Here is a 14,483-nt window from a genome sequence, read left to right as displayed (position 1 = left end):
CCCAGTCACATCTAGGTTGCACTTCTAGGCAGCTCTCAAATCTGTCCACTTCACTCCATCGGCCCTAAATCCAGTCCCCATTCTCCCTAACCTCTATTATTATGGGCATCATACTGGTTTCCCTGGTTTCCAGCTCTTTCCTAAACAGTGCCCACCTTTCTAATACCCAAATCAGATCTCCCAAAACCATCCTAGATTCTCTAGGGTTCCTTAGATTCCTGGATCCTACTCAGGCCTCCCCTCTCTCAAGAATCTCATTTGTTCATTCATTCAAAACAGTGAAATGGTTTTCCTTTAAATGATTTATTCTAAAATAAAAATCTAATCTAAAAGCATTATTCTAACTCTTTAATAGCTTTATGATCAACAAAATAAAACTAACATCAGTGTTTTAAAATAGGAAAGTAAGTCTGTGACATATGGCATTAGCACTGCTTCGTAAGGACAAGAAGAAAAATTGGAAATGTACAGTAGCTACTACATTTCAGCAGGAGAGTCTTACTTATGAACCCCTTGAGAACGGGAATATCAACCATATCTTGCAAAGCTACACTATGACTCATGAAACAGAGAAGCTGTACCTAACCAAACCATGATGACAGACTAAGCTTAAACTTATCATTAGTTCATTCAGAGCCATGCATTTTTCTCATAGACTCAAAAGCTATTCCAGAAACTGCCTACTTGGCATGTGCTGACAAATACCTAAGAACATCCCATGACTAACTCCAGCCCCCCAAATCTTCTAGTACCCCTTCTCTAATTCTTCCTTTTGAGACAACCCACAGTTCCGGCGTGCGTTCACCCTTGCTGCAGCAGGCTAATAAACTTACCTTGGAATTCAAGTATGTTCCTGATGACCTTTAGTCATTAGGTTTTAGCAAAAAACAAAAAACAGAACAAAACAGGTAACAACAACAAAACACCTAGGGAAAGGTATCAAAGATTTCACACCTAACTTTTGAACCTCTTGATAGAGGAGAAGGACTCAGGGAAAGAGGGGAAGGGGGTGGGGTGCAGATTACCCATGAAAATGGGCTTGTATATTATCTCTGTGGTTTTAAAAACATATATTAACATAGGTCTCATCAGTTACAAACTATGAGTAATCTTACAAAAGAAAAAAAAAATGCTTACTCTCAGGAGATGATGAGACACTTACATTGACTACCTGTATTTAAAGTGGCTATGAGTCGGGCTTCCCTCGTGGCGCAGTGGTTGAGAGTCTGCCTGCCAATGCAGGGGACACGGGTTCGAGCCCTGGTCTGGGAGGATCCCACATGCCGCGGAGCGACTGGGCCCGTGAGCCACAATTACTGACTGAGCCTGCGCGTCTGGAGCCTGTGCTCCGCAACAAGAGAGGCCGCGATGGTGAGAGGCCCGCGCACCGCGATGAAGAGTGGTCCCCACTTGCCGCAACTAGAGAAAGCCCTCGCACAGAAACGAAGACTCAACACAGTCATAAATAAATAAATAAATAAAAGAACGTGAATTTCTTAAAAAAATCTAAAAAAAAAAAAAAATAAATAAAGTGGCTATGAGTCAATGTCAGACTAATATTTTTTGCATCTATCTTAACTTGTATTTTAAAAGAAGTATATGGAGGTTCTAATTAGAAATTAACTGAAGGCCACTTTGAATCATTATACTGTGGGAATTAAATGATACTGTTTTTGCGTTTTTCTTTTTTCCTTTTCTGTTTTTTTTAATCACTAAGAGTTCAAGGAAAGCTTGGTTTTCATTGAAAGAGGCAAGAAAAAACAGCTTCTGACTAAATGTCTATGACTTCAGTGTGGGGTGCCATACAACCTCTCTCTCCTCTGGCATATTTAATTAATGGAGTGTTCAGTGATTTTTTTTTTTCCTCCTCCAACAGGCCCTACTCCGACCCTGAGCAATTTCTCCAGCCTTAGCTCCTCTGACTTTTTATCATGAAAAACACAGCTAAGCACTTGATTATATTTGGCCATATTTTTCTCTTTCTCCAATTTCTCAGTTTCTATTTTTAGAAAATACTTCTATTATAACTTTTTTTTTAACATCTTTATTGGAGTATAATTGCTTTACAATGGTGTGTTAGTTTCTGCTATACAATAAAGTGAATCAGCTATACGTATACATATATCCCCAAATCTCCTCCCTCTTGCGTCTCCCTCCCACCCTCCCTATCCCACCCCTCTAGGTGGTCACAAAGCACGGCGCTGATCTCCCTGTGCTCTGCGGCTGCTTCCCACCAGCTATCTATTTTACATTTGGTAGTGTATATATGTCAATGCTACTCTCTCACTTCGTCCCAGCTCCCCTTTCCCCCTCCCCGTGTCCTCAAGTCCATTCTCTAAGTCTGCGTCTTTATTCCTGTCCTGCCCCAAGCTTCCTCAGAACCTTTTTTTTTTTAGAGTCCATATATATGTGTTAGCATACACTATTTATTTTTCTCTTTCTGATTTACTTCACTCTGTATGACAGACTCTAGGTCCATCCACCTCACTACAAATAATGCAATTTTGTTTTTTTATGGCTGAGTAATATGCCATTGTAAAATACTTCTATTATAACTTAATGTTTATCACAGTGTCTAGCACTGTTTTCAAAAGAAAACATTAACAACAAATCTTGTTGATTAGGACCGGTATGAACAACCGCATTGTAGAAAAACTTCGAAAAGTAATTCCCCATTTCAAAGGTGTCTTCATTATTCTCCAGTCTTCCAAGAATCAGATCTCACTGACATATAACTCATATTCCCAACTTGAGAACATTCTAAGGCTACATCTCTTCGTCAAAGTTAATTGGGAGAAAGTGTCACTCACCAGAAAATTCCACCTAACTGAAAACTGAACTGAAACGGCCAGGCTGAAATGGGGGCTGATCTGCATATCTCATCAAGCAGCACTCTAAGGTATCATGGACAAGACTGCCGTTAGCTGGAGAAAGCTGCGATACCATCAGTTTTACACCGGGATCAAAAAACAATTTTCAACTTTTATTGCAAGGTTTGTGAATAAGTCTCTCCCCTTTTCGTCACAGTTACGAAAAACTCCTAATACTTGTGTTGCATGGGAACAAAACTAGGGAGGACTTAAATTTCAGGTCAATTGGACATACATTTTTAAAATACTATCATCGAGATTGATTACTGGGATACTTGGAAACTACCTTCTCCCAAATCAAACAGAACCTGGAGTGATGGTAAATTCAAATCAATAAACCTGTGATAAAGACTATCCTAAGAATCTATTTTCACTTATTCCTAAAACTCTAATCACTATGCATGACATCCAAATTCCTACTGCAATAGATGTTTTCTCTGGCTTATGGGAGCAGTGCAGCAATGGCTAAGAGGTTTCAGCTCTCTTGCCAGTTTTTGGGGGGTTTTTTTAGTTTTTTTTTTTAATTTTTGAATTTTATTTTATTTATTTTTTTATACAGCAGGTTCTTATTAGTCATCCATTTTATACACATCAGTGTATACATGTCCATCCCAATCTCCCAATTCATCACACCACCACCACCAATCCCCGCGGCTTTCCCCCCTTGGGGTCCATACGTTTGTTCTCTACATCTGTGTCTCAACTTCTCTTGCCAGTTTTGATTGCCAACTACTGCCTGCCACACAGTGGAGAGGAATTCTGAAGTTGCCTCTGGGCTTTGTGGAAGGGAATAGCAAAATCCATCAGCAACATTTGCCAGTATGGCAAACTAGTGCTAATTGCTCTGGTCCTCTCCCAGAACGTGCATTGCTTGACACATGGAAGGCCATGTTTCAGAATCCCCTTTGCAGTTGCACCGGGCCACGTGACCAGCTCTGGGCCACTGGCTGTGATCAGTAGTAACACGCTCCACGTAACTGCCCATATGCACTTGCCAATGCCTCTCTTCCACAATTGTAGTAAACCTCAAGTCTTGAAAAAAAGGTGCCACAAGTCAGCAGTGGAGTAAAATGATGAGCCGCCCCTTGGAGGAGAGCAGCTCTGGAGAGACCCCTGGAACCACGGTGGGACCTCCAAGGATGAGAAATAAATGATGGTTGATTAAGCCTCAGAAATTTTGTTACTCTTGTTACTATTTTGTAACAATACATTATAACCCAGCCTGCTCTGACTTCTACACTGACTCCCAGAGCAGGGATAGAAGGTAGGCGTGCCCAGTACTTGGCATTTCTTAGGGATCACAAATGAATAATCAGGAACACTGGCTGATCTTACATTTAAAACACCCACCAACACCATGGTGAATTTCCATCTGGCATAATAAGAATTTTTGTGTTCACATTGCTGACCTTCATTTTGCTCACTACCAACTGTGACTAGCACTTCAGCTCCTACCTGGCTCCTTTATCCTTTCTCTATTCTTTTCTTAAGCACACATATGTTCCAGAGCCGATTTGACATATCATAATAATAAATACAATGTGTCTCTATAAAAAGCAAAAGGAAAAGTTCCATTGTTGTGGCTCTTTTCAATGCCTGTGAGTACGGTAACATATTGAACTTCTACATATTTCAGTCACAGGGTCACTTGTGGCACCCTATATTTTTGTAGATGAACTATAGCTGTTGTCAATCACATCAGGAAGATTCCTTCACATTTTTACATATCTGTAACAGCAGGCTTCCAGTAGAAAAGGTGTCTAACATTAGAACAAATGATCATTTGAGAACAAAAGCTTGTGTTCTTCCACAGTGCTTACTAGATGCCAGGAACTGTTCCACCAGCTTTACTAGTATCAATGCGTTTAATACTCCCAACGGCCTTGGGAGATTGCTACCATTTTTGCTGCCATTTTACACATTAAAAAAACTAGTGTGTGAATTTAAATGCTCACAAAAAGCACTGATTCTTTTCTCATCATAAAGTAGAAGAGCATTCCCAGGTGAAACATAGAATGAGCAACTGAATTTCAGGCAAACAACAAAAATCTTTTAGGGTAAGTATGTGCCACGTATCACATGGGATATACTTACACGAAACAAATTTTAACTGAAATTTAACAAGAACCAACTGTTTGCATTTTCCATCTTTCCTTTGCTCTAAAAATTGTGAATCCTAATAATTTCAAAACACATCCACTGACGAAACGGACATTAAAATACTCTAAAATCTTTTAAAAAATTGCATTTATCTGAAATTCAAATTTATCTGGGCTCCTGTATTCTTATTTGCTAAATCTGGAAACTCAAAATTAGAAGCAAGATTTGAAATTTTCATCAATACTCGATATTTTTAACTTTATTAAGCAACTAAGCTAAGCTGACTACACATGTCTCCATCAAAGAAAGTTAAAGAAGATATGAGGGAAAGCAAAACCTTTCAATCTAGTCTATGATAAAAATAGATGCCAAAAAACATTTCATTATAAAATTTGCTTTTACTTTCCTACTACTCAGCCTGTGACATTTGAGAAGGATCCAGATGTTGATATATGATTCTGCCAATTGTCACATTTTATATCTAAATTGGTGAAAATCCTACCTGTGAGTCTCTAAAGCATTCACTTTGTTTGGATTTGGGGGTGAGGTTTGCAAGAAAACACAGAATATTCTTTTTTCTTTTTATTACTTTTACAGCATGAATATTCTAGCTAAGGCAGAGATGAAAGGACATAATAAATAGGAAACACTGCTCTCCCAATGTATGCCTGAAAAAGTCCTTGTCAGTCATATTCAGTAAAGTGCATCAAAAATAATGCTTACCATGGCAGGAGCCTGTGCTGAGTTTAACATTCTTGGGGACAAACGATGAAATAAGTGTAGAGTGAGACTAATAAAATTTTCAAAACTGAGATACCTCAGAATAAAGTGCTTCCAGAGACTCTTAATAACATCATTTTAAACTCTTGGTCTCCCTTTCGGGGTCTATTTCACGTAGGGCCGTGAGTTACTGCCAACAAGCTAATATCCACTCTTAGCACAAGCACAGTATGTCTCCAATCGCCATTCATCATGAGCTTCAAAACAATCTTTATCTTTCTGCTTGTTGTGAATATTAATAAATTAAGATCTTTAAACTGTCTAGAAAGAAGTAAGAAATAACTGCCAAGAGCTCCGGTGCAGATGATGTATTTACATACATTAGAGAAGTACCATTAACAGTAATTAATGGTGCTTTTACATCTCAAAATGCATTGCAATTGACTGTCGATTTGTTTTGGAGGTGTTTGCAATCATAAAACAAATCTCATCCTAAATGGATACTTAGTAATTTTTAATAATTTTAAACTGTGATGCTCTATTTAACGCTTTAGCAATTACACACTGTTTTTTGAAGAAAGTTTTTTAAATTTAGAATTTTTATTGAACTTTATTAAAGTTAACGAGACTGCATTACTTATGTTCTACCTTAATTCACAATGTTTTTAAAGGTCACGAAGGCTAATGTAAAAATTTGTATTTTGAAAAAAGCAAATTCAGTCAGTTAATGACTATACAATTAAAACATAATTCCACTACTCTCTTCCCCGCCCCCCCCCCCACTATGTTCTGAAGGAACCCACATTTAGTAACATGGTGTGTCTTCATGAGCGGTTTTAAAAATGAAAAGTTTAGGACATATGACCGTTAGGACGTAGAACGGACACAAATGTTGAGAAGAATTTCACTAACCCCTGATTCTCTTCTGACTTGGTATGACTTTTGATTAGAACTAGAGTACGCAGTGCCTGGCAAACTACACTAAAGGATATTTATATCCACTGAACTTCTAAAGAAGTTAAAATTAGAAAAGATATATCCCCTAAGTCAACACATCCTGCAATATTTCACTGGTGACTTAAGTCTCATTTTGGTTGAGAGAACTAAGAGTAAAATAGAAAATACATTTGCTCTGAGGGTGCCAAGGCCATATGGAATAGAAATTTGAGCTAAAATAAACTTGTCTGTAGTCTTTCCATGCAAGAAGGAAACTGTAAAAACAGATTTGGGGCGATCCTGATATGAGTTACTACGATATCATTTGCAAGCCTCTTCAATGTCTCTTTCAGTCCACTTTATCTCCACTAGGAACAACTGCTTAACCCTTTGAGAGTAGTTCTTTGCAACAATTCCTCACAACAATATATGTGCAAAATTAAACTGAGTTTCTTTGACCATTCACAGCATGGTGAGAGAGCATATAAGGCAATAATCCTAAATATACAACAAGAAACAGATATTTCACAATTTTACAAATTTAAGGAAATATGCAGGAGGAGTACCAAACAAACTTGGCATGTTTAAAAATATACTTGGTGCTTGTCAACTGCCAAATAGTACAGACATATTGTTTGTATTATCAATGATAACAAGAAAATCATAAAGAATTAATCATGAGTATCTGCCTTCATCTTAGGATCACAATAACAAGACCGACATGTTGCATTTCTTTTGCGATGAGGCAAAAATCTAACACATGAATCCTATGAAGACAAAGCCAATCATTTTTATGTGTTTTTGAAGAATTCCAAATCAAGAAATCATGTCCCATTTTTGAGATGAATGCTTCCCTCTACCCCACACAACAAAGATGAGAGCACAAAGAGAAATTTTCGATACATGTGAGTAACTAGATGTACATATGCTGCCTTCAGTAAGGCTCTAATCTCAGAGATAAGGAGCCAGTAGAGAAGTGTGTCTCTGGTAAATTATCTCCTAAAAAATTATAACCTCCTTAATATCAACAGAAAAATCTTATTGAAAAAAATGGTAAATTCACCAAGCACACACCATTTTGTCATTTAACCTTTGATTTCTGTCATTTGGCACTCCTTAATTCCAAAAGACAAGATTGATAGAGACGCCTCCAACACGTCATCTGCTCAAAGCAAGACAGTGAGATGATATCCAATACAAGACCTAAACATTTCAACTCCATTGTCACTGATACAAGGGAATATGAGTTCCAGGACGGAAAAACTGAATGCCATGCTTGGATTTTTGCCATTGAGAAAAATCTACTCTAGCACGTGTTGTATGACACTGATATTTACTTTGAGTAGGTTTTTAAAATGATACCTGCTACAGTTATCATGGATCCATGCATCCTTAAAGTCTTACAGGTTATAGAATAGCAGGGGTAAATATTTTTATAAGCCACAAGGCACTGTTGTCGTTTTGTTCCCTGGAGGAAGAGATACTTTTCCAACTATTACACTACCTTTCTATTCCTAGGGTCAGCTGAATCTGGTCATGACCCTGGACAAAAACTGTGACGGAGAATTGGTTTTCTGTGATGGAGATTCCTGGAGCTCATACTCTGGATGTGCGCAGACTTTTAAGGCAACCATGGCCAATCGAGGTAGAGAAGGTGAGGGCACCGCTATTTTCAAGACACACGCAGGTGGTGCTCGATCGTGATGATCATTACTGATGATGACAACAGCTGCTGACATTTACAGGGGGAGTGCAATGTCATGTACAACACGCACAAGGCTTTAACACGTCACCTCACCATATCCTCACAACACCATGGTGACTTAAAACTATTAGCAACACAACCTCACGGATGAAAAAATAAAGGCACAGTAGTTACCTGGCCCAAGGTCACTGGGAGTTGAACTCAAACCTGTTCATTTACTGAGCCCATGCTGTTCATCACCACAGTGCCAGCTGTGTAAGGAGTCAGACTCAAGTCAGTTGCCACTCCACCTCTCATATAACCTTGGCCAAGTTACTTAACATCACAAAGCCTCAGTTTCTCCATTTGTAATGTGCGGATTATAGCACTACCTGCCTTACAGGTATCAGAAAAACCATTTCAAACTTGGAAATAGGCAAACGAGATTACTGGACTCCTTTAGTATAGTGTTCCCACTGCTGGGTGTGCCTTTCTGTTTACAGGGCTATTTTACAACTGATGGCAGAGAGTAGCTTGTGTGAGCTCTTATGGACCAGCAGAACATTATCCTGTTCTGTATCTGGCCCAACAATCTATCAAATCACACACACGCGCACACACACACACACACACACACACACACACATATAATCTCAAATCATTTTTGGACTAATTTTAACATCTTACTAGGTCCCTCACCCTCTTAAATTAATGAGCTGAATAAGATCTTAAACTGTGTTTACATTTGCACAACAGCCATGAAGTTGCCCTTCTGCAAACTGATTTTTAACACTTGATTGTTCTGAGAATTAAGTGAGATGATGCATATGAAATGTTCAGTATAGGGCCTGTCACATATGATCCAATGAACGTCATTTGTTAACATCATTGCTATGATCATCTCAATAATTGTCACCACCACTACCGTACTATTTAAATTTTTTAATGTTAAGAATTGTTTCTGTTTACTCATATTCAAATATTAACAGTGAACAGTTAATAACTAGTTCTGAGAATAGTTCCAAAATTACACTGTTACCCATAGCTGAAGCCACTTTACAATTTGGCCTTGAGAGCAATTATCTCGCAAATTACACGCAGTACAGAAACGGAGTTTTTAAGGGATCCACTTTCGGTGCCCAGAAGGTTGTGCATCAGCCGGGCTGCCATCAGCTCTGCTAAACAGGATTCATTAGAGTGATAACTGACGGTCGTTTCCCTTTCTAAGTGATTGCTCTGTAGTTCCATTATGTTCTGTCAAGGAAGTACTACTCATTAATTACCAATAAACTGAGCACCAACTGTGCCTGCAGTAGAAGGTTTGGAACTCTTAATCTTGGGGTGGGGAAGGTGGCAGGAAGAGGAGAACTCCACCCGGCCAGGTGCAGGAGACGCATGGCGAGAGGACGTTATTACAGGCGTGGGCGGGGAGGGACAGAGCTTCTGAGAGGATGGAAGACCTCTGCTTTTGAGGCTCCTGGTATACTGAGAAAAGCAGAAAGGAAGAAATCTCAAACCAGTGGTCCAAAAAGTATGCCTATGTTTAAAAAAAAAAGCAAACTTTGAACAGGAAAAAATAAAATCAAAATAATTAAGATATTCCTAAGGTAATGACAGAACTTTTTTTTCCTTTTTAAGTTTTAATTTTTTAAAAAAATTTATTTATTTATTTATTTATTTTGGCTGCTTTGGGTCTTCGTTGCTGTGCACGGGCTTTCTCTAGTTGCGGCGAGCGGGGGCTACTCTTGGTTGCGGTGCGCGGGCTTCTCATTGCGGTGGCTTCTCTTGTTGTGGAGCACGGGCTCTAGGCACGCGGGCTTCAGTAGTTGTGGCACACAGGCTCAGTAGTTGTGGCTCATGGGTGTAGTTGCTCCACAGCATGTGGGATTTCCCTTTTTTTTTAATTCAAAGCACGTGGCAGGTGAGTGGTCAAGAGGTATGGCAGAGGGCTTTTTGCATTCCAGGTAGAACACTTCTGTAACTCTCCTCTTTTGGAAATAATATCTAAAATCTAAATTAAGGCTTTTTGTGAAAGTGCAGGCTGAAGCCCAAGGGTTGAGCCCTCTTCCCTCACCCCTCAGACCCTGAGCTCTGACTTTCAGTGAACCATCTGGTATCCTGTGCCCCAGAGCTGGGCTCCTTGCCTGCTTGCTTTGTCTTTCACTACAGAGCCCTTAGGAGGCTCTTTCTAGAGATTCTGGGAGACACATCCTCCTTGCTCTCCAATTTCTTCCATCAGCCAAGCTGCATCCACAGCCACAAGGGTCTTTTGGTTTCTCCAATTCCTGCCATGTATTACTTACTATAATTTTTCTGAACGTACTTCATCACGCAAGCTATCAGTCGGTTTCACATTCAAGTGTCTCACCTCACCAATAAGACTGCACCTTCTTGAGGACAAGGACATGGCTGTGAAGGATAATTAGCAATTACAGAGGGCCACTGCTTTGAAATCTGTCTGGCCACGTGGGCACTTGGCAGAGCAGACAAGCAAGAACCACCTTTGTTTATTCCTCCAGCATTCCTCTGCCACAGGAAAGGGAGACCATTGCTTTTTAAAAATGTTTTAAAGGTATTTGTGGATTTCTGGCTTCAGTAGAGCCCAAGACCTATCATCGGAAGCCTCTGGACTCCCTGGTATGTGCAGACATCTGTTGGTATCTGAGTCCCTGTTCTACAGTGTTCTTAAAAAGAGGATCCTGGGCTTCCTTCAAGATCAAAAGAGAGCAGTGCTCTCTCCAAGAGATTGGTGCTGAAAGGTGGGAGAATATAGTGAACTGGGGCAAGAGGACAAGAACTGGGTAGAGGTCAAGGTCAGCCAAAGGCCAAGTGAGAAAGACTAACAGAACCAGCTAATCAGTAATATATCTGGGCACTGAAGCAGGGGCAGGTATGACAGAAGAGGGACAGACCAAAAGGCCTGAGGGACAAGGGCAGACACGGGAGGTGGGCACTGCAGGCCTATTCTGTCAGCTCCCGAGGAAGCGAAGAGCTTCGGGAAACTAGAGAATACAGGGGGCTCCAGCTCAGCCCAACTTGGCTTTAAAAAGGCACAAGCCCCAAGGCAAAAGCGCTCCAGGCATTCTGGAAACACAAAGGGGCACCATTAGAGGAGAGGAAGGAAAATTTCAAAAATTTTAATTTGGAATTAATTTCAAATGTATCCCCAAATTCCAAGAACTAGAATAGCACAAGGAACACCTATCTACACCCCAGATCCATCTTGAGTTAATGTTTTCCCCATCTGCTTATCATTTGCACTTTCTCCCTATACACATACTGTTTATTTCCTGTCCTTATTTTGAAAATAAGTTTCATTCAGTGTGCATTTCTTAAGAATAAGGACAATTTCTCTTATCACCACAGTACAGCAACCAGCTTCAGTAAATGTAACATTGGTACCATATTTTATCTAATCCACCATCTTCTTTCCCAGTTCTGTCTATTAACTAGTGATGTCTCTTATGGCACTCTCCCTGTCCAGTGTAAGGTCTAGTATAGGCTCTCATTTAGTGCCCCTGTCTCTGTAGTCTCCTTTGATCTCAAACATTTCTTTGACTTTTTTTGTTTCACAATATATCCCCACTTGTACCTTCCACATACTTTTTTTTTTTTAATAGAACTATTCCTTACTGGGGTTTCTCTGATGTGTCCTGGAGATTGGATTCTGGTTACGTATTCCTGGCCCCAAAACTGTACTGACCACATTGTGCCCTTCTCAGGGCATCACATCAGGAGGGACACGATGACTGCCTTTCACTGGTGATCTTTCAATTCTGATCACCGGTCAAGATGTTGTCAGCGTTCTCCACTGCAGAGTTACCATCTTTTCTAAACAGAAGACTGCCTAATATTCTGATTGTGGACAGTCTTCGCGGAGAGTCGCCACAGTTTCCTGCTTCAACAGCGCTTGGACGGAACCCGGCGCTCGTCCCCCGCTCCGGCCGGCCGCTCAGCGCCAGCCCTCGCCACCACCTCACAGCGCCCTCCGGCCGCCCCGAGGTCCCCGCCGCCGCTCCAGCGCCGCCTCTCCTCGGCCGCCCGCCAGGACGACCGCGTCCCCATCGCAGGGGCGCCAGCACTAACACCAGCACTCGGAGGCCGCCGTCAACCACCAGATCAACCTGGAGCTCTACGCCTCCTACGTCCACCTGTCCGTGTCATACTATTTTGACCGCAATGATGTGGCTTTGAAGAAGTCTGCCAAATACTTTCTTCACCAATCTCGTGAGGAGAGGGAACATGCTGAGAAACTGATGAATCAGCTGCAGAACCACCGGGGTGGCCGAATCTTCCGTCAGGATATCAAGAAACCAGACCGTGATGACTGGGAGAACGGGCTGAATGCAATGGAATGTGCGCTACACTTGGAAAAAAGTGTGAATCAGTCACTAATGGAACCGCACAAACTGGCCACTGACAAAAATGACCCCAATTTGTGTGACTTCACTGAGGCTCATTACCTGAATGAGCAGGTGAAATCCATCAAAGAATTGGGTGACCACATAGCCAACTTGCCCAAGATGGGGGCCCCGGAATCTGGCATGGCAGAGTATCTCTTTGACAAGCACACCCTGGAATACAGTGATAATGAGAGCTAAGCCTTAGGCTGGCTTCCCGTAGCCACGGGGATGACTTCCCTGGTCACCAAGTCAGTGCATGCACGTTTGGGTTACCTTTACCTTTTCTATAAGTTGTACCGAAACATCTACAAGTTCTTTCCTTAGTACCATCGTTCAAATAAAGTAATTTGGTACCTCCCCACCCCCCCAAAATATTCTGATTGTGTATTAGACAGGACGAGGATTTAGTTCACTATGTTTCAGTTACACACTGACAAAGTATACACATTTTTAAGAGCTTAAAAGTGTGTTTTGTTTGTTTTAAATAATGACACATGTTTAGGACCTGCATGTAATTGTTCACTTTGCACCGTCTACCACTCTGGGCCGTGAGCTTTTATTATGCAAAAGCTGTGGTCTGTGAGCCATTGTTTGTCTGCGCGCCTTCCGGCCCTCTCAGTAAAACAACACATACAATAACCAATAAACATGCTGCTTTTAAAATGTGGTCCAGAAGTAGATTTTCACATTTCGAAGTGCATCACAGGCTGTTTAAGCTGAGAGACATTTGAAATCAATTGACACAACATACACGCTTTTACAGTTGAGAAAATCAAGGCCTGGGGAGGAAAAAATGCACAAGGTCATGTAGAACAACAGTTCTTTATGAATGATTATAAAATCAATTTAAGGAGCCATGGCTGGCATGTTTTAAATTGAAGTAAAAAATATCTGAGTGCTCAGCATATAGCAAGGGTAAATACTGTTTGGTGCAACTTTTGTTTTAACTACATGTGCTTATGAGTATGTATGTGCTCCTCTTTGTTGGGTAATGATATTAAATCTATTTCTTACTGAAGGTCATGGTTAAAAACCTTTAAAAAACAAAAAAACAAAAAACTCCACGAGAACCTAGGTCTTCCAACTTAAGAACCAGTAATCACTCTACTAGAAAGGTTCTTCTTTAACTGTAGTGTGAAAATAAATAAAGGTTGAAATGCAGTTTCTATTTCAAAAGGTCTGGGTTGGGATCTGAGAATCCGTATTTTGCATAGGCCTGTGGGTGATCATAAGCCACTGGTGTTGGCTTGTGGACACCTTTGAGAAGCATGGTGGAAAGGCTATATCCCAGGAGGGATCTAGTTTACTGTGAAGGATATCTACATGAAGTAGGTATCAAATATATATATATATATATATATATATATACACATATATATATATATATATATATATACACACATACTTTTTACATTTGTTAACAATTAAAAATGAATAACTAATTCTTGGAAAGGTTTAGATTAAAACAAAAACCAAAAAACCTTCTACAGAGAATCAGCTCAACTCGCAGCCAAGAAAATGTGCTTACTGTGATAGTCCTAAGAATGTAGGGACTTCTAGTATTCATGATACGCCACACATGAGAACCAATGCACCAGTAATCCTGAGGGTTGGGATTAGTTCCCCCAAATTACAGATGAGCAAACAAATTCAAACATCTTATTTTGTCCAAGGTCATACTGCTTGAGAACAGAAGGGAATGGATTAGAATCTAGCCAATTCCTAAGGTCATGCTTCTGTTATACTCACAGACTCACACATGGATATTAT

At 40.4% G+C, this 14,483-nt stretch overlaps 1 protein-coding gene and 1 pseudogene across 11 annotated transcripts in view; one reads left to right on the top strand and one right to left on the bottom strand.

Moving 5' to 3' along the window:
- The window catches only part of FHIT (fragile histidine triad diadenosine triphosphatase), a 1,501,152-nt gene that overhangs the window by 567,359 nt on the left and 919,310 nt on the right, over positions 1–14,483 (bottom strand). The gene's annotated exons all lie outside the window — the stretch shown is intronic.
- On the top strand, positions 2,632–12,911 carry LOC137773228 (ferritin heavy chain pseudogene; annotated as a pseudogene).

Source organism: Eschrichtius robustus, chromosome 12 (genome assembly GCF_028021215.1).
Source record: "Eschrichtius robustus isolate mEscRob2 chromosome 12, mEscRob2.pri, whole genome shotgun sequence".
Lineage (NCBI taxonomy): Eukaryota > Metazoa > Chordata > Mammalia > Artiodactyla > Eschrichtiidae > Eschrichtius > Eschrichtius robustus.
This window is presented reverse-complemented; position numbering and strand designations above follow the sequence as displayed.